Below are 27,061 nucleotides of genomic sequence, written 5' to 3' on the forward strand. Positions count from 1 at the left end.
TTTAGACACTACGCTACTAGAGCTCCTTCTGTAGTGATACCAACTTGGAAATCCAAGAAGGGGTCGCTATGAGTTGGATCCAACCAACAGCAGTGAGGTTTTTTTTTTTTTTTTTAAGTACATTATTATAATATATTATGTAGATACATAAATATAAAATTTCCAAACATATTTTAATTGTACAATGTTTTATGGTGGTCTTGAACCTTCTGCGGGGTGATACATCTGGATTGCTTTATCCTGCATCACAGTGAATAGCATGCCAAATTTTTTGAATGTCTTTAAATAACCAAGATTTTAAGCCCTGTTTGTTTATCAGTTTATAAAAAAATCAGGAAAGTCAGAATAATAAACCAGAAGAATCAGTTATATATCTTCAACAGATTGTAAAATATACATTTTTCCTTTGACAGTGCTTTTTTTCAAAAAGTGAAAAAAAAAAGAAGATATTTTGGAATATAAAAGTGCTTTGAGGACTGAGACGTACCATACACAGTGTCATTGGTTTACTCATATTGGAAGACCCATTTTGATTTTTAATAACCAAATCTCAAAAACTGATTCATATTGGATTGTTGTTGTTATGTGCCGTCGAGTCAGACCCAACTCATAGCGACCCCTCCTCGGGTTTCTGAGGCCGTATCTCTATGGAAGTAGATTGCCCAGCCTTCCTTCTGATTGGATTGGAAATCTGTTTTAACAATAGTTACAATATACCCTTAGTTCATCTGAACTAACAAAGAACACATTAGGAAATGAAGTCCAAGGCAATGAAATTTAGTATATTAATGCCCACAAGGAAATGAATAATCTAACAAAGATCTAGCCATTTCTCTCTTTTTTAAAAATAGTAGAATTTATTTTACAAAACTGTCTGTAAACCAAACTTCCCTGACTTCCCCAATATCTGTGACCTGACGAGCTCAATCATAGCTTTAGCATCCTCACAGCTGGCAATCTACAGCATTGACCTTGTAGGTACTGAATGTTTTCATGTTGCTGCAGGTTGGGTTCTGCAAGAAGCAATAGCTGAGATGCAATTAGAAGTGCAAAAAGTTCATTATGAAGTAAAACTTGTGAAAGAAAGAATGCAAGATTGGGCAGGGGTACCAGCAGAATATGAATTTTACAGAGCTGAAAATGTCTCTGTCGGCCTTATAGGAAGCTCCAGAGCAAAGATCGCCCATTAGAGTAGTCCATATTGAGTAGAAATGGTTAAGCCCTTGCTTAGTCATGGGTTGGGGCAATCCCAAGGAGAGAAAAGGGTGGCCAGGGCTTGAAGGCTAAAGAGCCTGAAAAACTGACAGCAGGCTGTCAGCTAATCACATTCCTTGCAACTAGGCAGAGTGTCTTTTCTTGAATGGAGCATTGTCAGGTCTGCCACATATATGTTTCTGAACCTCTCTCAACAGCCTGACTTGGGGCTTTTCATATAGCCCTTGCACCATGTCTTAGGGTTCTCTAGAGAAACAGAAGCAGTGAGAAATATAATAAATATAAATAAGATAATATAATATGTTATCTTTAATATAAGATATATAATAAATAGAAAGAGAAAGAGAGAGATACTTGAAGAGATTGGTTCACAAGACTGTGGGGTCTGGCATGTCTAATATTCATAGTCAAGTGGCAGGCTGGAGACCTCTGCAAGCTTATGTTCCAAGAGTCATAGGTCAAGTGATAGGTCAAGTGAGTGCAGAATGGAAAGAGAGAGCAAGTTTTGCAAAATATCTGTGGTATATCTGGAAGCAGACCACACCCTAAGGAAACACCTTTTTCAGCTAATAGATTGATTACATTGGATTGCTTTATGGAAAGTGATTATGTTATATTACACTACATTATGGAGTATCAACTCATCTAGTGTTTAGTCCACTGATTGGAATCATACCCTAGCAAAGTTGACATATAAAATTAACCATCATATACCATTAAATCCTGGCTAATTGCTAAGAGTGTGGACCTCACTATTTACTACAACTAGCCCTGTACCGCCAATGTGTCACTGCCCAAATTTACCTGCAAATATCTCCTAATACTGTCATCTCTGATTAAGAAGACAAACCAATAATCAGATGCTAGAATCTCATGGCAAAATCACAGATAAAATAACTCCTAGGATCATACATTGAACAGTAGAACTTAGACTTTTCTTCTTCTAATTCTAGAATATGTGTTCCCCAACTTCACCCATTAATATATAGTGTTTCACTGCTATTCATAAGGTTTTCAGTGGCTAATTTTTTCAAAAGTGAATGGCCCCATCCTTCTTCCCAATCTATCTTAGTCTGGACATTCTGCTGAAACCTATTCACATGGGTAATCCTTCTGGTATTTGCAATACTGGTGGCATAGCCTCTAGCCTCACAGCAACACACAAGACACCACAGTACAACAATCTGATGGGTGAGTTGTGACAAATCTGCTACAAAAGACCTCTTTAAAGTGTTAAAGAACAAAGATGACAATTTGAAGACTAACATGTGCCTAACTCAAGCCATGATATTTTCAGTTGCCTCATATGCATGTGGAAAAACTTGTGAAAAGTGAGGAAGGTGGAAGATTGGTGCCTTTGAATTGTGGTGTTGCAAAAACTCCCTGCCATTGAGTCGGATCTGACTCAACGACCCTCCTTGGATTCCTGAGGTGGTATCACTACAGAAGTAGATTGCCCAATCTTCCTTCTGAGGAGCGGCTGGTGGGTTTGAACCACCAGCCTTCTGGTTAGCTGTCAAATGCCTTAGGCCCTACACCACCACAGCTTCCTGGTGTGCCATGGACTGCAAGAAGAACAAACAAATCTCCCTGGAAGAAGTGCAGCCAGAATGCTCCTTAGAAGCGAGAATGGCCAGACTTCATCTCACTTACTATGGTCATGTGATCAGAAGAAGCCAGTCCCTGGAGAATAATATCATGCTTGGTAAAGTGGAGAGTCAGAGAAAAAAGAGAACACCATCAGTGAGATGGATTGACATAGTGGCTGCAACAATGGGTTCAAGAGTAGCAAGGATTGTGAGGCTAGCAAAGGACTGGGCAGTGTTTCGTTCTGGTGTGCATAGGGTGGCTATGAGTCAGAATCAACTCAATGGCACCTAACAACAACACTCCACCCTTATTCTTGTGGAAGTGACTGGATTCTGGGATCCATGGAGAAAGACCACCACTCACTGTGCTCATGAGGAACCTATACATAGACCAAGAGGCAGTCATTTGAACAGAACAAGGAGATATTACCAGGTTTAAAATCAGCAAAGGTGTGCATCATGATTGTATAATTTCACCATACTTATTCAGTCTGTTTGCTGAGCAAATAACCCCAAAACCTGGACTATATGAAGAAGAATGCAGCATGTGGATTGCAGGAAGACTCATTAACAACCCACAATATGCAGATGACACACTTTGCTTGCTGAAAGTGAAGATGACTTGAAGTACTGATGAAGATCAAAGACTACAGCCTTCACAATGGATTACATCTCAACATAAAGAAAACAAAATTCCCCACAACTGGACCTATAAGCAACATCATGATAAATGGAGAGAAGACTGAAGTTGTCAGGGATTTCATTTTTCTTGCATCCACAAACACCCATGGAAGCAGCAGTGAAGAAACCAAGAAAGATAGTGTATGAGACAAATCTGCTGTAAAAGACTTGTTAAATATTAAAGAACAAAGGTGTCACTTTGAAGATTAAGCTGTGCCTGACCTATGCCATGGCTTTTTCAATCACTTCATATGCATGTGAAAGCTGGAATTGAATAAGGAAGACTGAAGAAGAATTGATGTGTTTGAACTAGGTGTAGGTGAAGAGTATTTACTATACCACGGACTACCACAAGAACAAACAAATCCATCTTGGAAGAAGCACAGCCAGAATACTTCTTAGAAGCAAAGATGACAAGACTTTGCCTCTTGTACTTTGGGCATGTTGTCAGGAGGGACCAATCCCTGGAGAAGGATATTATGCTTGATAAAGTAGAGGGTCAGCAAAAAAGAGGAAGATGTCCATGAGATGGATTGACACAGTGGCTGCAACAATGGTCTAAAGCATAGCAAAGACTGTGAGGATGGCCCAGGACCAGGCAGAGTTCCATTCTGTTGTATGAGTTGGAACTGACTTGATGGCACCTAACAACAACAACAAATGGAGAAAGAAGAAAATGCAAGCCAAGAGTTTGCCACAGAAAAAAGACTCAAATAGAGAGAATAGGATAAAGGGAAATGGAACCAACAAATCCCTTTACAAGAAACTTTTAACTGCAATACAAATGTGCACAAAGTCAACATGGTTCAGGAGTTGCTAAAGCATTTAAATGATGGGAACTCAGTGAGGTTTTTTCACATTTCATGGATGTTTCAAGTTGTTGTTGTTGTTGTTATGTGCCGTCGAGTCGGCCCCGACTCATAGCGACCCCTCCTTGGGTTTCCGAGGCAGTATCACTACGGAAGTAGGATTGCCCAACCTTCCTTCCGAGGAGTGGCTGGTGGGTTTGAACCGCCAGCCGTCTGGTTAGCAAGCGTCTTAGCCACTATGCTACCAGAGCTCCCGGATGTTTCAAGTAGAATTCTTAAAGAAAATAGGGTCATGCCTCAGAGATTTCAGTAAAGGAAACTTTCCAGGTGAGGAAATAGCATGTGAAGGACTGATGGAAATAAGTTGAATATGAGGTTTTATTTACTTGAAAGAAGAGTGTTAGAGCTCAAGGTATAGGAAATGGACAAGGTGGTTAAATGTGGAACAAGTTGTGAGTCAAGAGTTATCCAGGAGGAATTTCTATAATTATTGTTGTTAGTTGCTGTCAAGTTTGCTTGAATTCATGGCAACCCCATGTACAACAGAAAGAAATGTTGCCTGATCCTGTATCATCTTCCTGAGACCATTTTTGTGGCCACTGTGTATTTTAAGTGTCTCCAACCCAAAGGCCTCCTTTTCATTGGACAATATTCTGTTGTGATGCATCAGGTTCTAATTGGCTAATGTTAAGAAGCAGATTGCTAGGTCTTTCTCCCTAGCCTGCCTTAGTCTGGAAGCTCAGCTGAAATCTATCAACCATGGATGACCCTCCTGGCATTTGAAATACTAGTGGCGTAGCTTCCAGGATCATGGCAACGTGCAACTGGAGCACAACAAACTGGCAGATGGCTGGTGGTCTCTGCAGATGACTGTGTCTTAACCCTCTCCCAGATGGTGTTGACAACAAGTATATTTGCACTCCTATTCTGTGTAATCTCTCACACTTGTTCTAGTACATGAGCTAGCAAAAGGATGTGGCAAGTTGCATTGATAAGCAAGTCCCCAAAATTGCTTGGACACTTTCTTTCTTGCTGCTTCTTAAGAGATTGCCACCTATTGGGCTGACATAGTAACTTCGTCCAAACTGCTTTCTTACAGATACTCCACTGAGAGTAGGAAAAATCTTGAATATTTCTGATTTAGAAGTTTGGTCTTTTCTTTCAGAGTTTACAAGTAGGTATCTCAATTCCAAATTATCATTTGATTCAAAGCAGTTTTCAAGGAGTTGAGAAACTCAGAATTAAGGAACTACATACACTACAAGACCAATGGAAAAAGCGACTATCACATGCAACCTAGATAATGCCTCCTATGCCACCCAGGCTTGAAGTTATGCATCTGTGTAATTCCGGCTGAGCAAAACAGGAATGTAAGCCCTTTGGGCAGGCTCGTGTTAGTTTATTCATTCCACAAAGTTATTTAGCATAGATCCTACTATATGTTAGGGATCTAGGGAAATACAGTCTCTGCTCACATGGTGGTTAATCTCTAGTGGATAGAAACAGAAAAAAATACCAACCATTGATAAATACTATATAGAATGTAAGAGGTACACTAACAAGAAACAGGGAAACATGCTCTAGAGTAGGTGGTCATGGATGGCATCTCTGTGAACTGTGTTAAAACAGTGCTGTTGAATAGAATTTTCAGCAATAATGGAAATGTTCTGTATCTGTGTTGCCCAATATGGTAGCCACTTGACATATGTAGCTATGGAGCACTTGAAATGTGGTTAGTGTGAGCAAGGAACTTAAATGTTATTTAAATATAATTTATTTACATTTAGGTAACAATATGCGGCTCCAAAACCAAAACCAGACTCACAGAGATCCTGACAGAGTAGAATTGCCACATAGTTTCCAAATCTGTAAATCTTTACAGAAGCAGACTGCCTCATTTTTGTTGTTGTTGGTATGTGCCGTCAAGTTGGCCCCAACTCATAGCGACCCCTCTTTGGGTTGCTGAGGCAGTATCACTATGGAAGTAGATTGCCCAACCTTCCTTCTGAGGAGTGGCTGGTGGGTTTGAACCACCAGCCTTCTGGTTACCAGTCAAGTACCTTGGGCACTATGCTACCAGAGCCTTATCTTAGGGGCTACTATATTGGCCAGTGAAGATGTGTAGTTAAAATATGTCATTTAAATATGATATATTAAATATACTTACTTATCTCAAGTTTCTCTAGAAGGGTAGTGAGAGAATGAAAAGAGATCCATAAAGACAAAATGAAAGAAAAGACACCTGTACATGAAAGATCAATCATTTTGGAAATCAGAAGGTGGACAAAGAAATGGCACTTGATATAGCAGAGCAGAGAGAGTTGAAGACTTAATGTCTGCCATGGGGAGATCCAGAAAGAAGAAAGGTGAGTCTTGCTACAGGACCCTATCAGCCCAGGAATGGGAGGCATTAGGTCCTATGAAGTGGAAAAGGCTGAAAACACATGACAGCTGAGCCCACAGATCTGCCTTGCTCTGAGAAGCCAGGCCATCAACCCACTGCCATCCTGAAAGAAGACCACAGTGAAAGCTTAGTTTCTAGGTTAAACTGGAAAGTCTTTGAACTCATGGATACCGGGTGAAACAGAAAGAGAATAAATACAGCATATATGGAAGAATGTAGAGAAAAATCACCCAAAAGATCAATATGGAGCATTAAACCAATGAAAATTATAATATCAATCTAGAGATCTAATACCCAATAGAGTTTCAAGACAGACATAAACAAAGCCAATCATGGGAAGAAACTATCAGATAATCCTAACATGTATTCCAGAACTGAAGAACATGCATTTCTAGACCAAAAACTCCAACAAGTGACCACAAGAATGAATGAAAAAGTTACATTACCATTAAAGAAGCAACCATTTAAAAATCTTCCTGTTGAAGCATCATGCCAGACAGATGTATTGGTGAATCTTCAAGTTCTTCCATACTCCAGGAATAAAATATTCTATTACAAGGAGCTCTGGTGGCATAGGGCCTAAGGTATTTGACTGCTAACCAGAAGGCTGATGATTCAAACCCACCAGCCACTCCATGGAAGGAAGACTGGGCAATCTACTTCTGTAAAGATTTAGTGTCTTGGAAACCCAAGTAAATATGATTTGTTAAGTCATTTCAATATACTAGAATAACCTGAGAAATTATATCTTAGTCTCATTCATAAACACAGATGGAAAATGCTCAACACACACACAAATGGCAAAACAAACCAGAAAAGTGGGAAAAAATAATATTGTGGCTAAGTTGGACTTACCCCAGGAATGCCAGCTGGTCCTAGCATTAGAAAATTCATTATTTCTCTACATTACAAGGTTAAGGATGACCACAGTGTCATGACGTACTGAATTGGCACAAACAAACAAACAAAAAATCATAGCCATTGAGTTGATTCCAAGTCATAGTGAACCCCACTGGGTTTCCAAGGTAGTAAATCTTTACAGAAGTAGATTGCCCAGTCTTCCTTCTGTGGAGTAGCTGGTGGGTTTGAACCACCAACCTTCTGGTTATCAGTCAAATGCCTTAGGCACTATGCCACCAAAGCTCCTTGTGAATTGGCGTAACATAGTTTATAACGATAGTGTTCTCCACCACAGTTTTGTGAGTAGCGTCTGGGGTCCTAAAAGCCTGTAAATGGCTTTTTAAGATGCATTTATTGGTCTCTATTTGTCTGGAACAAAAGAGATGAAGAAAACTGAAAACTTAAAGAATAAACAAGTCTACAGGACTGATAGCCCACAGGAGGCACAGCCTTTTCTAATGTGAGACCAGAAGAACTAGATGAAGCCAGGCTACCACTACTGACCATTTTAACCAGGGACAAAGTAGAAGGTCCTGGATAGAAAGGGAGAAAAATGTAGAGCAAAACTCAAATTTCTGAAAAAGGCCAGACCTACAGGACCAATAGAGACTGGAGAGAGACCCCTGAAAGTATTGCCCTAAGACACCTTTCCAACTTGACATTGAAGCTACTCCTGAAGGTATATAATAGATTAACTCATAAAATAAACAGTGTCACCCCTAAGCAATGCACTCCTTTAAACAACCTATTTTATGAGACTAAATGGTCAACATTTACCCAAAAGCAAAGATGAGAAGGCAAAGAGGGGAAGGGAAACTTGATCCATGGGAACAGAACAAGCAGAATGAAAATAATGAGAAGGCTGACACATTGTGAAAATTGTAACCAAGCTCACAGAACAATTTGTGAAAGAATTGTTAAGTGGGAACCTAATTTGCTGTGTAAACTTTCACCTAAAACACAACAAAATGTTTAAAAATATATACTTCTTTTAAAAAAACTTGTTTCTGAATTTAAAGTAAATTTAGAAAAATCTTAATCTTGAGTTAAAAAATTAAATTATATGTCTTATTAAATTTTATAATTTTACTTTTATGTTTGAACCTTCAAATCATTCCTAGTTTACATTAGTATGAGACATATGGTAGGATATTTACAACTTTATGTTGTCAATGTTGAGCAACATGTTTAATAACTATTGAATACTGTGAATTTATTGAATAATCCTTGTTCTATATAATTGTAATGCCTTCTTTGTCACATAGTAGTTCCATGATATGTATATAACTTAATTTTTTAAGTGTTTTTGATCATTAAAAAATGATTAAGGATTGCCTTAGTTGTCTGGTGCTGCTACCATAGAAATACCACAAGTGGATGGCATTATCAAACAAAGTTATTCTCTCACAGTTTAGGAGACCAAGCTGAATTCAGGATGCCAGCTCTAGGGTAAGGCTTTCTCTCAGTGTTGGTTCTACGGGAATATCCTTGTTTCCTTTCTTTCGACATACGACATCCGTGGGCTTGGTGTCTCTTGGATCAAGGAGATTTACATCACAGAGACTCTGGGTCCAAGGATGAGCTCTGCTCCCAGCTTTTCTCTCTTGGTGGTGCTGAAGCCCCTCTTGTCTCTGTTTGCTTATTTAATCTCTTTTATGTCTCAGAAGAGATTGACCCAAAATACAACCTAATCCTGTGGATTATATCCTGCCTCCTTAACATAATTGCCTCCAATTCTGCCTCATTAACATATAGAGGTGAAGATTTAAATCACATAGGATAATTATATCAAATAACAAAATGGAGTATAGTAACATAATACTGAGACTCACGGTCCAGTCATGTTGACACTTATATTTTGGGAGCACAATTCAGTATAAAAATAACTTCATAACCAATAACCCTTTGGCTCCTCCCTCCCCAATTCATATCCTTGCCACATATAATGTGTTTTACTTCATCATATCACCCCAAAACTCTTAAATCAATTCCAAGTCCAAATCTCCTGGGGTAAAATTTCTCTTCATCTGTGAACACGAAAAATCTGGAATATAAATGATCTGTTTCCAAAGTGGAGCTCTGGTGGCATAGTGCCTAAGGCATTTGACTGCTAACCAGAAGGCTGGTGGTTCAAACTCACCAGCCACTCCTCGGAAAGAATATTGGGCAATATACTTCCATGTTGTTGTTGTTGTTGTTGTTGTTATGTGCCGTTGAGTTGGACCCGACTCATAGCGACCTCTCCTTGGGTTTCTGAGGCAGTATCACTACAGAAGTAGATTGTCCCATCTTCCTTCCGAGGAGTGGCTGGTGGGTTTGAACCTCCAGTCTTCTGGTTAGCAGTCAAATGCCTTAGGCACTGCATCACCAGAGCTCCTAATATACTTCCATAGTGATAAAAAAAAAAAAAACCCACAAAACTCACTGCCGTTGACTCAGATCCAACTCACAGCGACCCCTTCTTAGGTTTCTGAGGCAGTATCTCTATGGAAGTAGATTACCCAGTCTTCCTTCTGAGGAATGGCTGGTGGGTTTGAATTCCCAGGCTTCTGGTTAGCAGTCAAATGCCTTAGGCATTATACCACCTCAGAAACCCAAAGAGGGGTCGCTATGTGGATCCGACAATCACAAGGTAGACATTTCCATTACAAATTAGATAAATAATAGGCAACAATCAAGTTCCAAATGCAGCAGAACAATTTCTCTGAGACCATCTGGGCAACAGCACTGCCATCTAGAATCTGGGTGTTGGCCACGCGCTCTAGATTCTGGACTTCAGCTCTGCCTTCCAGGCCTACTGGAATGGCATCTCTGCTCCCTGGATTTTGTGCAGCCCCATTCTCCTAATTCAACTGAGTGGTGATCCTATCCCCTTAGCCCTGGAAGACTCCATTCTTATGCTGCTTAAGCATAGGAGCACCACCCTCTTGGCTTTGGGCAACGAATCTGGTCCCATCCTCCTGGTGCTAGTGAAGAGCAGTCCCACTCTCTAGAACTGGGTTGGTGAATATCTAAGTCTTTGAAACTTAGGAGGCTGTGGTTTCACCGTTTGAAACCCCACAGACTCTGGTTCCATCCTTTGAGACCACAAAGGTCATAGCCAACCCTTGAGAGCAAGGCAGCTCTGCTTTCTAAGTTTCTAATCTCTTCAGCTTCTGTTTCTCGTTCCTTGGCCTCTCAGCCCCTCTAGCCTCTTGGGCCAGCCTGCCCTCTACCCTCCTGGGGCAAGTGTTATAAAGTTCTTTAGCTGTACTGATAATTGCCCAGAGGCACTGTACTCCTCTAGTAAACATCTGCCTGAAGTCAGCACTCAGCTCTCTTGCTTTGTGAGTCAGTAAGCCTAGTTCCATCAACAAGTGCTGAGAGGCACCCAACTCCTCGAGGAAGCCTTGGTCCAAAAGTTCCCGGCTATCTTGCTCTGCGGGTAGGGTGCTGCTCTGTATCATACCATCTCCTGATTCTGCTGCCGTTTTCTCTCTGCTGCTGCTTCTTGCCATCAGCACTATCTCTGGTGTTACGGCTCTCCTCAGTTGCTTCTGCGCTGTCACTACAATTGCCTTTAATATCTATAATTGCATCAACAGTCTCTTCAAGGCAATCTAGGCTTTTCCTACTATAACAGCCCTTACATGTCAGGGATCCAATGCAGGGGTTCTACCAGATGCTGAAAATGCCTATTCCAATTATGCATTCTGGAACTGAGGGACTCACTGCAGGATGGGTTCAAGGACCCACTGGACCCACTGTGAGAAAGACTTGCACTAAGACCCCATTAATAACCTGACTTTCATATTCCCCTACTCTGACTGGTGGGTCACAGTGACATTTGGCGTCTCCTGGAATTAATGTCAATTCAGAGCCAGTATCCAGTAATCCCTCAAAATTTAATTATTTCCTTTTCCTCAATGTTTTTACTTTTACTCTTGTAAATGGCTGTAAATCTCTTTGGGGAAGACTGGGAGAAAGAGTAAAAGTATAAATTCTTTGGCACTGTAGTAGGGTCCTTCCTCAAGGGGTCCTGGCCTCCCCTTCATCCGAGGTATTGTGGGTCTGTAAACTGACTCAAATCTGGGAATTGATTGAGGGGATGTGACTCTTTATTCTGGTGATTCAAGTTAGACTGCCGTTCACTTGAACTAGAAATTTCATAGTGTATTTGCCATCTATTCCACTCCCGAGGATCCCATGCCTAAGAAGCCAATGCCATAAATCAATACAAGTCAGACTACTCTTATTACTGCTTTGATTCTGCTGCCCATTATGGTAACCATGCACACCTAATCAGGATCAACTCAATAGATTTTTTAAAAAATGGAAAAAAAATCAGTATCTGTTTATGATTGGCAAGCTAGGAATAAAAGGGAATTTACTCATACTGATGAAAAATATCTGCAAAAAACTTAGAGCAAATATATTGAATAGAGAAAAATGTTAAAGCATATTCCTTGTCAGCAACAAAACAAGGGTTCTTCTAGTCTACATTGCCTTGGATGTCCTGGACAGCATAATCAGATAAAAAGTATAAACAATAAAAAATTGGAAGGAAGAAACAACTCATATGAAAAGTTCAGTTGTGTGTGTAAAACACAAATCTACATATTAATTATTAACATTAAAATCAAATATGTTAGTGTTTAAAAATCAATATAAAATGAAATATATTTCAAATTATTTAGCAACAAAGTTAGCAAATGTATATTAGAATAGCCTTTAAAATAGAATTTTTAAAAGCACCTAATTCTTAATGACTATAAGATATTGAGAGACATTAAAGACATAAGTAAATAGAGAGATATGATGTTCTTGGAAAGACCAATAGAGGTGTTATTTCTTCCCAAATTCACTGATAGATGCAAAACAAACAGTTTCAAAATCACACACACATTGTCCAGAAACATTTGTTGACTTCCCAGAATTTGGGGAGAGTCCCCCCTCTCTGTGAACAAAGCACCTATCTTAAGTATATTTCTGTTGGCATTTATCATTCTCTTTTGTGTATAGTGGTTATGAACATAGATACTAGAGCCAATCTGTCTGGTTTTGAATCCCAGTTGTACATATTTCCAGTTCTGTGACCTCAGGCATGTTACTTGACTTCTCTGTAACTTATTTACCACATTTTATGAGTAAGGAAAAATCCTACCTCAATAATTAGGATTAGACTAGTTAATGTTATGCATGTAGAACAGTGCCTGGCACATAGTAAGCATTATGTAAGTGTTGGATTCTGCTGTTGTTTTTGTTCTCTCTCCCACTAGTCTGAGTTTGTATATCCACTTAGCTAGCCAGTTTCCCAGTACCGTCTGCTAGACAATTAGTTCTTTTCCCCACCTTAACCTACATAAAATGCCTGTACACATGGCTCTATATCTTCACTCTCCTTTGTTTCTTTGATTTTTTTTTTTTTTTAATTCTTGAGCCAGTACAGAATATATCTCTGGCTTCTTTTCTTCCCTGTCTCACCACAGTTCCTTTTATGTGTGTTGGCTTACTCCCATATGGTAAGAAAGAATTTTTGAAGATTTTGAGCTTGTAATGTCAGGATTCTCTTTGGCAAGCTGAGGGAGACTGAGAAAACTCCCACATTGTAAATATATCCCTTCCAAAAGAACTGGCATGGCCCAATTATGGTCTGCCTATCTGCTTTTTACATCTCTCACCCCCCCATCATCATGTGCCTTTCCATTCAATAGTAGAATGCATAGTCTATAATGAGAAAAATGAAAAAGCAGTTTACTTTTGAATCAATTACTTAAATTCTAGATCATCTATTCTCTCTCCCAAGCTTTGAAGAAAAAAACTTGCAAAAAAAATTAATTACTTATTAGTTAGTTAACGAATAATTAATTAATTGACAGGTATTGATAACAGCAAAGCTTTTCCAGTGCCTTGTATACTCCTTGCCTAACTTCAATGCCTTCCCCACCTCTGAAGTCTGTACCTGTATATTATGTTTAATGCCATACCATGCAGATGGATTCATTATAGTGCTCTGTCTCTTGAGAAGTTTTCCTTCAAACAGCAATTTATAATATTGCTCTGATATTTTCTGATGCATTTGCATGGAGTCAAATGCTCTCAGCTAATGACAATTGCACAATGGCTAAGGCATTTGACTGCTAACCAGAAGGTTGGTGGTTCAAACCCACCAGCCACTCCATGGAAGGAAGATGGGGCAATCTACTTCTATAAAGATTGCCTCCTTGGAAACTCAATGGGGGTCGCTTCGGGTCAAAATCAACTTAATGGCAGTGGGTTTGTTTTTTTTGGTTTAATAAGCTCTGGTGGCGTAGTGCCTAAGGCACTTGACTGCTAACCAGAGGGCTGGCAGTTCAAACCCACTAGCCACTCCTCGGAAGGAAAATGGGGCAATCTACTTCCATAATGATACTGCCTCAGAAACCCAAGGAGGGGTTGCTATGAGTCAGGGCCGACTCAACGGCACATAACAACAGAGGAATACACAGTAATGTGCCCCCTCAACCAAGACACACTAATGAATTATTATAAACTCTTGGTCAAGGAACACTTTACAGTGCCATCTTGAGTTGAGTGTGTTCTGGAACATGTTTGTGCCATCACAACCTCTTCCCTGCATGCCCCCATACGCACACTTTCCATGTGTGTATATGTTCTGGTACATATCATGAGTGAGCATGATGTAAGTGTGGTAGTATGACAAAGGAAGAATGCCATGCTAGATGTTCCATTATGTCTTTCTGCTGCTCAAGCCAAGGAAGCAGTTCAGAGAGCAGAAGGCAATTTGGGGTTGTTAGAAGTCATTTTGGCATTATGAAGGGCATCATAACATTATAGCCTGAGGGGTTTGATAAGTTTTATCAGTAGGAGCTGAAAGGAACTGTGGACCAAACCATGGCATGGTTCATAGGCTTTTCAGGGGTTCAAATATCAGTGGCTATTTACAACCTCATGGACATATGCTGTGTGGTACAGTTATCCCATATACCCCCACACCTCACCTATCAACATGGTTAGGTTCTGAAGACCAGATCATAATGTGAAAATCAACATTATGTGAAAATGGAGGATAACTACATCAGATCACAAAATGGGAGAGGACTACACTGTTACGTAACTACCAAATAACATCATTGCATAACTGCCAAATGCCATGATTACATAACTACCAAACCACTGAAAATAATGGTCCAGCCAAGTTGACACATACCTTAACCATCACAGCCAGTGTTACTCTTGCCTTGTACCCTAACATTCATTACTCTGGATATATACTGTCAACTCCGAAGGAAGATTGGGCAATCTACTTCCATAGTGATATCACCTTGGAAACCCAAGTTGGGGTTGCTATGAGTCGGATCCCACTTGACGGCAGTGAGGTTGATTGGTTGGTTATACACTGTCAATGTGCCCAATAGTCAGATAGTAATTTTTTTATTATTGTCATAAATGTGAAATATTGGATAATGAGATAGTTAATAAGTGAAGTGTACAAATAATCCTGATTTGGTTAGATCAATAATTAAGATCAAGCTTTGGCAATAAGAAGACCTAAATTTCAATCCTAGGCACTTTATTAGCTCTGTGACCTTGAAAAGACTACTTCACTTCTCTGGGACTTGATTTCCTAAACTTTAAGATGGGGATAAAATATAGAGAGAAGTAACAAGACTGCACTGAACATGCAAGAACTGGCTATTATCTTCCTCTGTGCTATAAGCTAGGAGCTCTGGTGGTGTAGTTCCTAAGGCATTTGACTGCTAACCAGAAGGCTGGTGGTTCAAACCCACCAGCCACTCCTCAGAAGGAAGGTTCGGCATTCTACTTCCATAGTGATACCATCTCGGAAACCCAAGGAGGGGTCGCTATAAGTCAAAATTGAAGGAACAGCAGTGAATTTGACCCTTTTTTTTTGGTGCTTTAAGCTCAGTTAGAGGCACTGTGTATTCCTTAGTGCCTTTGACTTGATCTGGAGAAGTAGAAGAGTACAGCTTCAATCATCAACCAATTGTGACAAAAAATTTATTCAACTTTGGAGTTACAACCTTGTCTTTAAAATGTTGATGAAATAAATTAAGCAAAGCAGTCAATGGAAGAATAATAAAAATGTGCGATGGGCTTTGTTGGTTCTTCTTAGCTCTCATGGTGTGACATAAAATAAAATAAAACAGTAAACTGGACCAGCCCAGTAAAAGCAGGCTGGCTTTGTGTCCCACTAAACTCTATGTTTTGTGCCATCTATGTGAAAGAACCACTTGTCTGTCAGTTTGTCATACTGTGGTGACTTGGTTGTTGCTGTGAAGCTGGATGCTATGCCACTGGTATTTTGACCAGTAGGGTCACCCATGATGGACATGTTATAGCAAAGCTTCCAGACCAAGGCAGACTGGGAAGAAGGAAAGGGCCATCCACTTCTCAAACAACTGGCCACTAAAAACCTTATGTATAACAGTGAAACACTGCCTGATATATTACTGGAAAGCTGAATGAAGAACCATGAAACACTGTCTGATATAGTACCCCAAAAAGAGACCCTCAGGTTGGAAGGCACTCAAAATATGACTAGGGAAGAACGGCTTCAAAGTACAGTCAATCTTAATGACATGCATGGAGCAAAGTTTTCAGAACCTTCCTTTGCTGATGGGGCATGACTCAAAATGGGAAGAAACAGCTGCAAACATTAATAATTGGGAAGTGGAATGTATGAAGTATGAATCTAGGGAGACTGAGAAGTGTCAAAAATGAAATGGAATGCATAAAGATGGATCTTAGGCTTTACTGAGCAGAAATGAACTGACATTGGCCATTTGGAATCAGACAACTATATGATCTACTGTGCTGGAAATGACAAACTGAAGAGGAATGAGATTGCATTCACCATCAAACAGAACATTTCAAGATCTATCCTAAAGTACAGTGCTGTTAGTGATAGGATAATATCCATACACCTACAAGGAAGACCTGTTAATTACTATTATTAAAATTTACACACCAACCACCAAAGCAAAAGATGAGGAAATTGAAGATTTTTTTAAATCAACTTCTGCAGTCTCAAATTGACCAAATATGTAATTAAGATGTATTGATTATTACTGGTAATTGGAATAAGAAAGTTGGAAACAAACAAATAGCATCAGTAGTTGGAAAATATGGCCTTGGTGATAGAAATGACACTGGAGATCGCATGACAGAATTTTACAAGACCAACAACTTATTCATTGCAAATACCTTTTTTCAACAAAATAAAGTGACCTTACATGCCAGATGACATAAACAACAATCAAATCAGCTACGTCTGTAGAAAGAGATGATAGGGAAACTCAATATCATCAGTCAAAACAATGCCAAGAGCTGACTGTGGAGCAAAACATCAATTGCTCCTATGTAAGTTGAAGTTGAAACTGGAGTAAATTAAAACAAGACCACAAGAGCCAAAATATGACCTTGATTATATCCCACATGAATTTAGAGACCACTTGAAGAGTAGATTTGACTCATTGAACACCAGTGACCAAAAATCAGACAAGTTGTGCAATGACATCAATACCATCAAACATGAAGAAAGCAAACAGTGATTAAAAAGATAGAAAAGGAAGAAAAGACCAAAGTGGATGTCAGAAGAGACTTTGAAACTTGCTCTTGAACAGAGAGTAGCTAAAGTGAAAGGAAGAAAAGTTGAAATAAAAGAGCTGAACAAAGATGTCAAAGACCAGCTTGAAAAGACAAAGTAAAGTATTATAATGAAATGTTCATAGATCTGGAATCAGAAAACCAAAAGGGAAGAATGCACTTGGCATTTCTCAAGCTGAAAGAACTGAAGAATAAATTCAAGTCTCCAATTGAAATATTAAAGGATTCTATGGGCAAAATATTGAACAATCCAGGAAGCATCAAAGAAAATGGAAGAAATGCAAAGAATCACTGTACCAATCACTGTATCATTGGTTGATGTTCATCCATTTCAGGGTGGCATATGATCAAGAACCAATGATACTGAAGGAATAAGTCCAAGCTGCACTGTAAGAATTGGCAAAAAAAACAAGGCTCAAGGAAGTAATGTAATACTCATTGAGATGTTTCAACAAACAGATGCTGTACTAGAGGAGCTTACTCTTCTATGTCAGGAAATTTGGAAGACAGTTAAATGACTGGAAGAGATCCATATTTGTGCCTATTCCAAAGAAAGGCAATCCAACAGAATGTGGAAATTATCAAACAATATCATTAATATCATATGCAAGTAAAATTTTGCTGAAGATATTTAAAAAAAATGGTTTCAACAGTATATTGACAGAAATTTTCCAGAAATGCAAGCTAGATTCAGAAGAGGATGTGGAAGGAGGGATATCATTGCTGATGTCAGATGGATCTTAGCTGAAAGCAAAGAATACCAGGATGGTGTTTACCTGTGTTTTACTGACTATGCAAAGGCATTCAACTGTGTGAATCACTACACATTATGGATAATGTTGTGAAGAATGGGAATTTTGGAAAACTTAATTGTGTCTGTGAGGAACCTGTAGGTAGACCAAGAGGCTGTTGTTCAAACAGAACAATACTTCATGGTTTAAAATCAAGAAGAGTGTGTGTCAGGGTTGTATCCTTTCACCATACTTATTCAATCTGTATGCTAAGCAAATAATCCAAGAAGCTGGACTATATGAAGAACACAGCATCAGGATTGGAGGAAGACTCATTAACCTGTGACATGCAGATGACAAAACCTTGTTTGCTGAAAGTGAAAAGGAATTAAGGCACTTACTAATGAAGACCAAAGAGCTGAACAGAAATATGGATTCCAGCTCAACATAAAGAAAACGAAAATCCTCACAACTAGACCAATAATCAACATCCCAATAAATGGAGAACAGATTGAAGTTGTCAAAGATATCTTTTTACTTGAATCCACAATCAATGCTAATGGAAGCAGCAGTCAAGAAATCAGACGTCCTATTGCACTGGGCAAATCTGTTGCAAAAGATCTCTTTAAAATGTTGAAGAGCAAACATGTCACTTTGAAGACTAAGTTGTACCTAACCCAAGCCATGGTATTTTCAGTAATCTCATATGCGTGTGAAAGCTAGAGAATGAATAAGTAAGACAGAAGAAGAATTGATGCTTTTGAATTATGGTATTGGTGAAAAATACTAAAAATACCATGGACTGCCAGAAACAGGGACCTCTGGTAGCACAGTGCCTAAGGCACTTGACAGCTAACCAGAAAGCTGGTGGTTCAAACCCACCAGCCACTCCTCAGAAGGAAGGTTGGGCAATCTACTTCCGTAGTGATACTGCCTCGAAGACCCAAGGAGGGGTCCCTATGAGTCGGGGCTGACTCAACGGCACACAATAGCTAGAAGAACAAACAAATCTGTCTTGGAAGAAATGTAACCAGAATGCTCCTTAGAAGTGTGAATGGTCAGCCTTCATCTCACCTACTTTGGTCATGTGGTCAGAAGGGACCAGTGTCTGGAGAGGGATTTTATGTGTGGTAAAGTGGAGAGTCAGAGAAAAAGGGGAAGACCATCAATCAGATGGACTGATAAAGAGACCACAACAATGGGCTCCAGCATGGCAAGGACTGCGAGGACGGTGCAGGACTGGGCAGTGTTTCATATTGTTGTGTATATGGTCGCCATGAATCAGAATCAACTCAATGGCACCTAGCAATAACAACAACAACAATATGAAAGAATGAGTCTTAGTGATGCAGTGGTTAAGTGCTCGGTTGTTAACTCAAAGTTTGGCAGTTCGAGCCCATCAGCTGCTCCATGGGAGAAAAGATCTGGTGATCTGCTCTCATAAAGATTACAGCCTTGAAAACCTTATGGGGCAGTTGGAATCGACTTGACAGCAAAATGGTTTTTTTGTTTTGTTTTGTTTTTTGGATGTGAGAGCAATCAAGTGCATCAGTAGGAGAGCTTCTGCTGCAACTAAAGAAAATGATTAACTGTTAAACTTCAAACAAATACGTCATTTGGCTACTAGGGAAGCCCACTTCCAGTGGTGAAAACCATGTCCATACTCCAGCAGCTGAACAAAAGCTTGTGTGCTATATAGTGGACATAAACTATGTCTCCATGTGACAGACGCCCATGCACAGAAGGCAAGGCTCACTGAACTTCCTTTTGTTAGCAGAAATATTCACTGTGAACATATAATTAGATAGAAGTCTCATTATGTAGAAATGAAATAACTAATAATTTATTATAGCACATTGATGAATTATTTTTATAATGCCCAATAGATGCTATACAATGCCATCCTAAGTTGACTGTATTGGAAGAACAACTTTGAATCTCAAACTCTTAGTCATTTATTTTTATAAAAGTTTTCTATATGCCATATTGGTGATAAAATGTGGACTACTAGATTAAATGTACCAGAGCACATGGCCACCCACAAAATTTCAAGATACAAGCAATGGTTTGACTCAGTTTACTGAAGGAAATAAAAAATCTACTTTTGTCTTTTGTCATTAATCCTCATTAAGGGCTTTTAGGAGCTAGGCTTGTTCTAAATGTAATCCAACTTTAAAAATATATTTAGAAGGAAAAGAAGAAAACTAGCAAATGTTATCTGGTCTGTAACAGTACAGAATCTAATTCACTAATATTAAGTAAAATTCATTTTATACTAGTTTAAAAAATATTGTGTACCAGACATGATATTCTTCAATAAGAAAGCTAGAGGTTCAGTAAACTTAGCCATGGCATATCAGCAGGACAAACAATGTTGTTTTGGCACAGGCTAAACAATTTTGTTTTACCACAGAGACACTTCAATAAGTCAATTATTTATTTATGTCAACAAAAGGAAATTATAATAATATTGAGACCATGTGCAGCTCTTATTCAAAATTAAAAAACTCAATATTCCATTGCCTCTCTCAGCCTCAACATTTTTATGAGAATTAATTAACAATCACTAGATGCTTGATCATTATGTCTGGTGGGGGAAACAGTAGGTCTTTATTTCTCTGCTCAAAACTCTCAGGATAAGGTTACAATTACTGAGTATAGAGAAGAATACAAGTCATGGTTATGAGTGCTATTGTTTGTAGGTCATTTCACAGAACAAAGCAATAACAAAATATTCAGTTCTCAGAATACCAAAGGTTATTTTATTAAATGATTTGACACACCACAATTACTTGGGTTCACATAATTCTTAATATGCCATGAGAGCACTTTATCAAGTTTTAGGATTAAACTTGATAAAGTGCTCTCATGGCATATTAAGAATTATGTGAACCCAAGTAACACATTTGATGAACTGTGGCAAAACTTATTTACACACATGAAATCCTCTATTGAGGATTACTAATTTTATTAAAAGGTAGACATCCTTGTCTTGAATCCAGAATGATATAGTTGATCACTTCCAGGTTATGTTTGTTTCTATGGTAGTTTACAGGGTTGAGTGGTTAAATAGGCCAAACTAGTATATCTGAGACTTCTTAAGTCTTACTTTTCCCTTAGTGGTTCTAATTGACTTTCTGAAACTTTCAATTATTTTTGCATAAAGTGCAGGTAGGCTGACAGTAAACAAAACTTTGTATCACTGTCAGAAATTCTAAAACAGAAATTGACAAGGCAGGGTCATGGGATGGGGAGGAAGGAAATGCTGCTTTGTATCATATCAAAAATAATAAGCTAAATTTTATAAAAGATAAAAATCTCTTGTGTTGAGGAAAGAGAAATGCACAAGAATAACTTCTTTAAATGAGCGATTTGCTACTGCATGATGCCCCAGTCTGCACAACATCCTAGTGAGCCTTGGGGAAGGAACATAGTCTGTTCATAAAAGGACAAGGTCCTGCTTTAGTAAGGGGCACTTTAGGTCATAGTGGTTTTTTTTTTGTTGTTGTTGCTTTCTTTCATTAGTACACTAACACATGTTTTTGATAAATTCATAACTCCAAAGAGTTCATTTTTTTCATTGCATTTCACATGTACAAAATTTAATAAGTTAAATCAGTTCCAAGGAAAAGAAACGCTTCAGAGGCAATCCATTAAATGACCAAAAGCTGGGCTAATCCTCCAGGGAGCAAACTGCTTGTTGTTGTTATGTGCCGTCCAGTTGGTTCTGAATCATAGGGATTCTACGTGCAACAGAACAAAACATTGCCCAGTCCTGCACCATCCTTACAATTGTTGCCATGTTTGAGCTCATTGTTGTAGCCACTGTGTCAGTTCATTTCATTGAGGGTCTTCCTCTTTTTTGCAGACCCTCTACTTTACTAAGTTTGATGTGATTTTGCAGGGACTGGTCCCTCCTGATAACATGTCCAATGTACATGAGATGAAGTCTCACCTTCCTCACTTCTAAGGAGCATTCTGACTATAATTAATTCATCCAAGACAGATTTGCTTGTTCTTCCGCCAGTCTGTGATGTATTTAATATTCTTCACCAACATTATAATTCCAATGCATCGATTTTTCTTTGGTCTTCCTTATTCGTTGTCCAGCTTTAACATGCAAATGAGACGGAAAATAGCATGGTGTGTACTAGATGCACCTCAATCCTCAAAGTAATATCTTTGATTTATAACACTTTCAAAGAGGTCTTTTACAGTGTATTTGCCCAATGCAATATGTTATTTGATTCCTTGACTGCTGCTTCAATAGGCATTGACTATAGATCTAAGTGCACCTGACACAAGCCATGATATTTCCAATTGCCTCGTATGCATGTGAGAGCTGGACAATGAATAAGGAAGACCGAAGAAGAGTTGATGCTTTTGAGTTGTGGTGCTGGCGAAGAATGCTGAAAGTACCATGGACTGCTAAAAGAACTAATAGATCTGTCCTGGAGGAAGTGCAGCCAGAATGCTCCTTGGAAGCAAGAATGGCCAGACTTCGTCTCACCTATTTTGGTCATGTTGTCAGAAGGGACCATTCCCCGGAGAAGGATGTCATGCTTGGTAGGGTGGAGGGTCAACAAAAGAGGGGGAGGCCTGCAACGAGATGGATTGACACGGTGGCTGCGATGATGGGCTCGAGTATAGCATGGATTGTGGGGCTGGTGCGGGATCGGGCAGTGTTTCGTTCTGCTGTGCATGGGGTCACTATGAGTCGGAAACGACTCAACGGCACTTAACCACAACAACATAGATCTAAGTAAAATAAAATCCTTGACAGTTTCAAACTTTTCTCCATTCATCATGATGTTGCTCATTGGTCCAGTTGTGAGGATTTTTTGTTTTCTTTATGTTGAGGTGAGGTGTATACTGAAAGCTATATTATTTGATCTTCATCAGTAAGTGCTTTAAGTCTTCTTTGCTTTCAGCAAGCAAGGTTGTATCATCTGCATATTGCAGGCTGTGAATGAGTCTTCCTCTAATCACGATGCTGTGCTTTTCTTCATATAGTCCAGTTTCTATATGAAGAATTATTTGCTCAGCATACAAATTAAATAAGTATGAGGAAAGGGTATAACCCTGACATATACTATTCCTGACTTTAAACTACCCAGTATCCACTTGTTCTGCTCAAACAACTGCCTCTTGTTCCATGTACAGGTTCCTTATGAGCAGAATTAGGAGTTTTAGAATTCCAATTCTTCCCAATGTTATCCCAATTTGTTGTGATCCACCCAATTGAATGCCTTTGCATAGTCATTAAAACATAGCTAAACATCTTTATAGAATTCTGTGCTTTCAGTCAAGGTTTATCTGACATCAGCAGTGTTAGCCTTCGTTACATGTGTCCTGAATCTAGCTTGAATTCTGGCAGAGCTCCCCATCAATGTACTACTGCAACAATTTTTTAATTATTTTCAGAAAAAATTTACTTGTGTATGATATTGATGATACTGTTTGACAAAGTCCACATTATGTGGGATCACCTTTCTTTTGAATGGGTACAAATATGGATCTCTTCCAGTTAGTTGGCCAGGTAACTATCTTCCAAATTTCTTGGCATAGACTAGTGAGTGCTTCTAGTGTTGCATCTATTACAAACTGCTCACACTGCTTGAATATACAGAATAGGTATCTATGGGAAATACCACTGGGTAAGGCTTTTCATAAACCCAGGACACTTGCAATCCTGTGCCTGATAGAATAGTGTTTAATACTTGATGTAAATTTGCATCAACTAATTGGGAAAAAACAATAGTTCAGTATTATGATGTACTGTGATAACTTTCTGGCATGCTATGGGCTTCATAAAAGGTCAGTTCCCTGATGCTAAGGGATTGCAAAATAACTTGACAATTCGCAACATGGATCCAGGAGATAGCCTTTATGAATGAGTTCAAATTCACATTCCACCTTGTATTCACTGGATGATTTTGGGAAAATTATTTATCTTCTTCATGCCTCAATTTTTTCATCTATAAAATGCTGATCATAGAAACTACTTATAGAATAGCTTTGATTAAATTAGCCAATCCATGCAAAACTATAAAGCATTAGAATGATGTTTAGCATACAATAACATTCAATTTTTTAAAAGCCATAATTGTTAAAGATTACTTTGATATTAGCAGAAGGGTGAATGATCACCATGCAACTAGATGGAACAATAAAAATAAAATACCACTGAGGCCTAATATCAAAACCCTGAAAAATAGGTGGGCTGTGGAAGGCCTTGAAATGGAGAGGAAAATGTAGTGCATTCTGTTGTTGTAATGTGCCGTTGATTCGGAGCCTATTCATAGTGACCCCTCCTTGGGTTTCCGAAGCAGTATCACTATGGAAGCAGATTGCCCAACCTTCGTCCAAGGAGTGGCTGGTGGGTTTGAACTGCCAGCCTTCTGCTTAGCAGTCAAGTGCCTTAGGCATGATGCTACCAGAGCATTCTAAGTGACTAGAAAGGCAGGACTGAGCAAGGCCTTTAAAGAAACTAGTCTGATGGAGTCGTGGGATCACATTGTCAAAGCTGAGGGAGAACACTAGATAAGACATGGATGGCTTATAAGGGAGTGTGAGAGGCTTTGAATTCTGTGGTTGAGATCAGGCTGTGCCAGGAAACCATTATGGATTTCTCAGAGAATATTATATTCTAGAAATAGCAGTAAGTGCCTGGAATACAGGGTAGAATGTGGGCCAAGAGTCTGGAACCAGATAGCTCAGTTAAAAGGTATTGAGGCACACCCAAGGATGAATAGGTGAGTTTCTGGACCAGGGTGATAAGTATGAGTAGAGGAGGGAGGTATAAGTATGACTAGAGGAGGAATGTAACCGCTAAGTAGAAAACAAGAGGCCTTTAAAAGTTAAGGTGTGGGGAACAAAGGAGAAGAAAGGCAAAGATGTCTCCAGAATTTTGAGGGTGACTCTAAGGCTAGAATTTTATCTAGATGAGATAAAGCAGTAGTTGGTGGAACTTACTCTTGCAGAGTACAAAGGGCCTTATCCTTTACTTTTGAAGGCTTTTAAATAATCATTTATGAAACTGAGAGTGAAAAAAAGGCTCAAGCCTTCTGAATATTTGTGTTAAACTGGGTTCTCTAGAGAAACAAAATCAGTAAAGCTTATTTATAGAGAGAAAGAGAAATTTATCTTAGGAAAGTAGCTCACACACTTATAGAAGCTGGCAAGTCCAAAGTTCTTGGATCAAATGTCAAGCTGGAGGCTCTTTCTGACTCTTGCATCTGCAGGGGCTGAGGAGCTCAAGGCTGCCAGGTGGTGTACTGGCTGTAGACTCCAACAAATGATGAATCCAAGATCTCCAGGCTGAATGGTGGATTGTTCACTCATGGACAGTTGTAGGCAGCACAACAGAATCCCGATCCACAGAAGAGTGTCTCTTTTCCCAGGATTCCATAAATATACTGGAAGCAGGCCACACCCCTAGGGGAACTCTCTTTCAGTGGATTGGCTGCTCAAAACATATTCATCTGATCCCGTCATGGGAATAACCACATCACAACTGCTTAAAGCACACAGAATTGTGGTCCAGCCAAGTTGACACACAGTTCCAACCATCACAGCACTATAAATGAATTACCTAAGCTTTGAAGCTCTACTCAGAGCAGCTTTTGCTAATTGGAACCACCTGAAGGGTGAACAGCTCTTAAGGGCTAATTCAGAACAGGAGAAGAACCACAGACAAACAGTTTTGGGGGTTAGTATAGCATATTTAGAGAACTCTATAGTTGTCAGGGGAGCTATGGGAGCATAGTGCCTAAGGCACTTGACTGCTAACCAGAAGGCTGGTGGTTCAAACCCACCAGTCACCCCTCAGAAGGAAGGTTAGGCAATCTACTTCCATAGTGATATCGCCTCAGAAACCCAAGGAGGGGTTGCTATGTGTTGGGTCCAACTCGATGGCAAACAACAACAACAACAATATATGGCATAGATAGACTATCAAGCATAACCCATTAGGGAGATGGAAATCAAAACAACAAGGAGATACCATCTGGCCCCAGTATTAGTGGCAAAGTTCAGTAAGACAGAAAAGAACAAATGCTGGCAAGGATAAGGAGGGACTGGTACTCTCATACACTGCTGGTGGGACTGTAAAATGATGCAACCACTGTGGAAAGCAGTATGATGATTCCTTAAAAAGTTAGAATTAGAAATATCATTTGACCCAGCCATTCCATTACTAGGTATATACCCTATAGAAGTGAGAGTCAGGACAAGAACAGATAGAAACACACCTATGTTCATCACAGCACTATTTATGATAACAAAATGATGGAAACAACCTAGTTGTCCATCAACAGAAGAATGGATAATCAAACTATGGTACACACATGCAATGAAATACTATGCAACCCTAAAGAATAAAATAGCATCTGCAAAACACTGCATAATGTGGCTGAACTTGGAGGACATTATGCTGAATGAAATAAGTCAATCACAGAAGGACAAATGTTGTGTTAGTCTGTTATTGTAAAAGTCAAGGAAAGGAATATATATGGAAGGAGTCTTTGTTGGTTACGAGGGTGGGGGGGGGCAGAGGAGGGAACACTGCTAGATAGGTAGAGACAAGTATTGATTTGGGTGAAGGGAAGGGTAATATACCAAATGTGAGTGATCAACACAGTGACATTGAGGAACAGGAAGACAGGGAGAGGTGCATGGGAGGTACAGACAACAAAGATGAACCTTTTTGCACATACAGTACTGCATTGTCAGTGACAGCAAACATTGATATATGGGTGGATACTTGGGTGGACAGGTTGAATGATTAGGTATGTCTACACAGGGGGAAGTGTGCCCATGACCATGTATAGGGTTGACAGGCAATGTTTGTAAAAGTGTATTTGTAAGTTCTGTAAGAATTTCCAGGTATATAGTAGAGCTGACAAGGGACAAGGTTGTAGTCACTTCTTGGCCAAAGCCAGCACCCAGAGGGAGTGAGTAGTTGGATCTGTGGGCTTGGGATCATGGTTGCAGGGGACATCAAGCTCAATTGGCATAACATACTGCACAAAAACATTGTTCCACATCCTACTTTCCTTAGTAGCAACTTTGAGTAGCAACTGGGATCTTAAAAGCTTGCAAGCAGGAGTTCTGGCAAGATGG

The sequence above is a fragment of the Orycteropus afer genome, unplaced genomic scaffold (genome assembly GCF_000298275.1).
Source record: "Orycteropus afer afer isolate SDZICR_OR568_19922 unplaced genomic scaffold, OryAfe1.0 scaffold00296, whole genome shotgun sequence".
In the NCBI taxonomy this organism is placed as follows: domain Eukaryota; kingdom Metazoa; phylum Chordata; class Mammalia; order Tubulidentata; family Orycteropodidae; genus Orycteropus; species Orycteropus afer.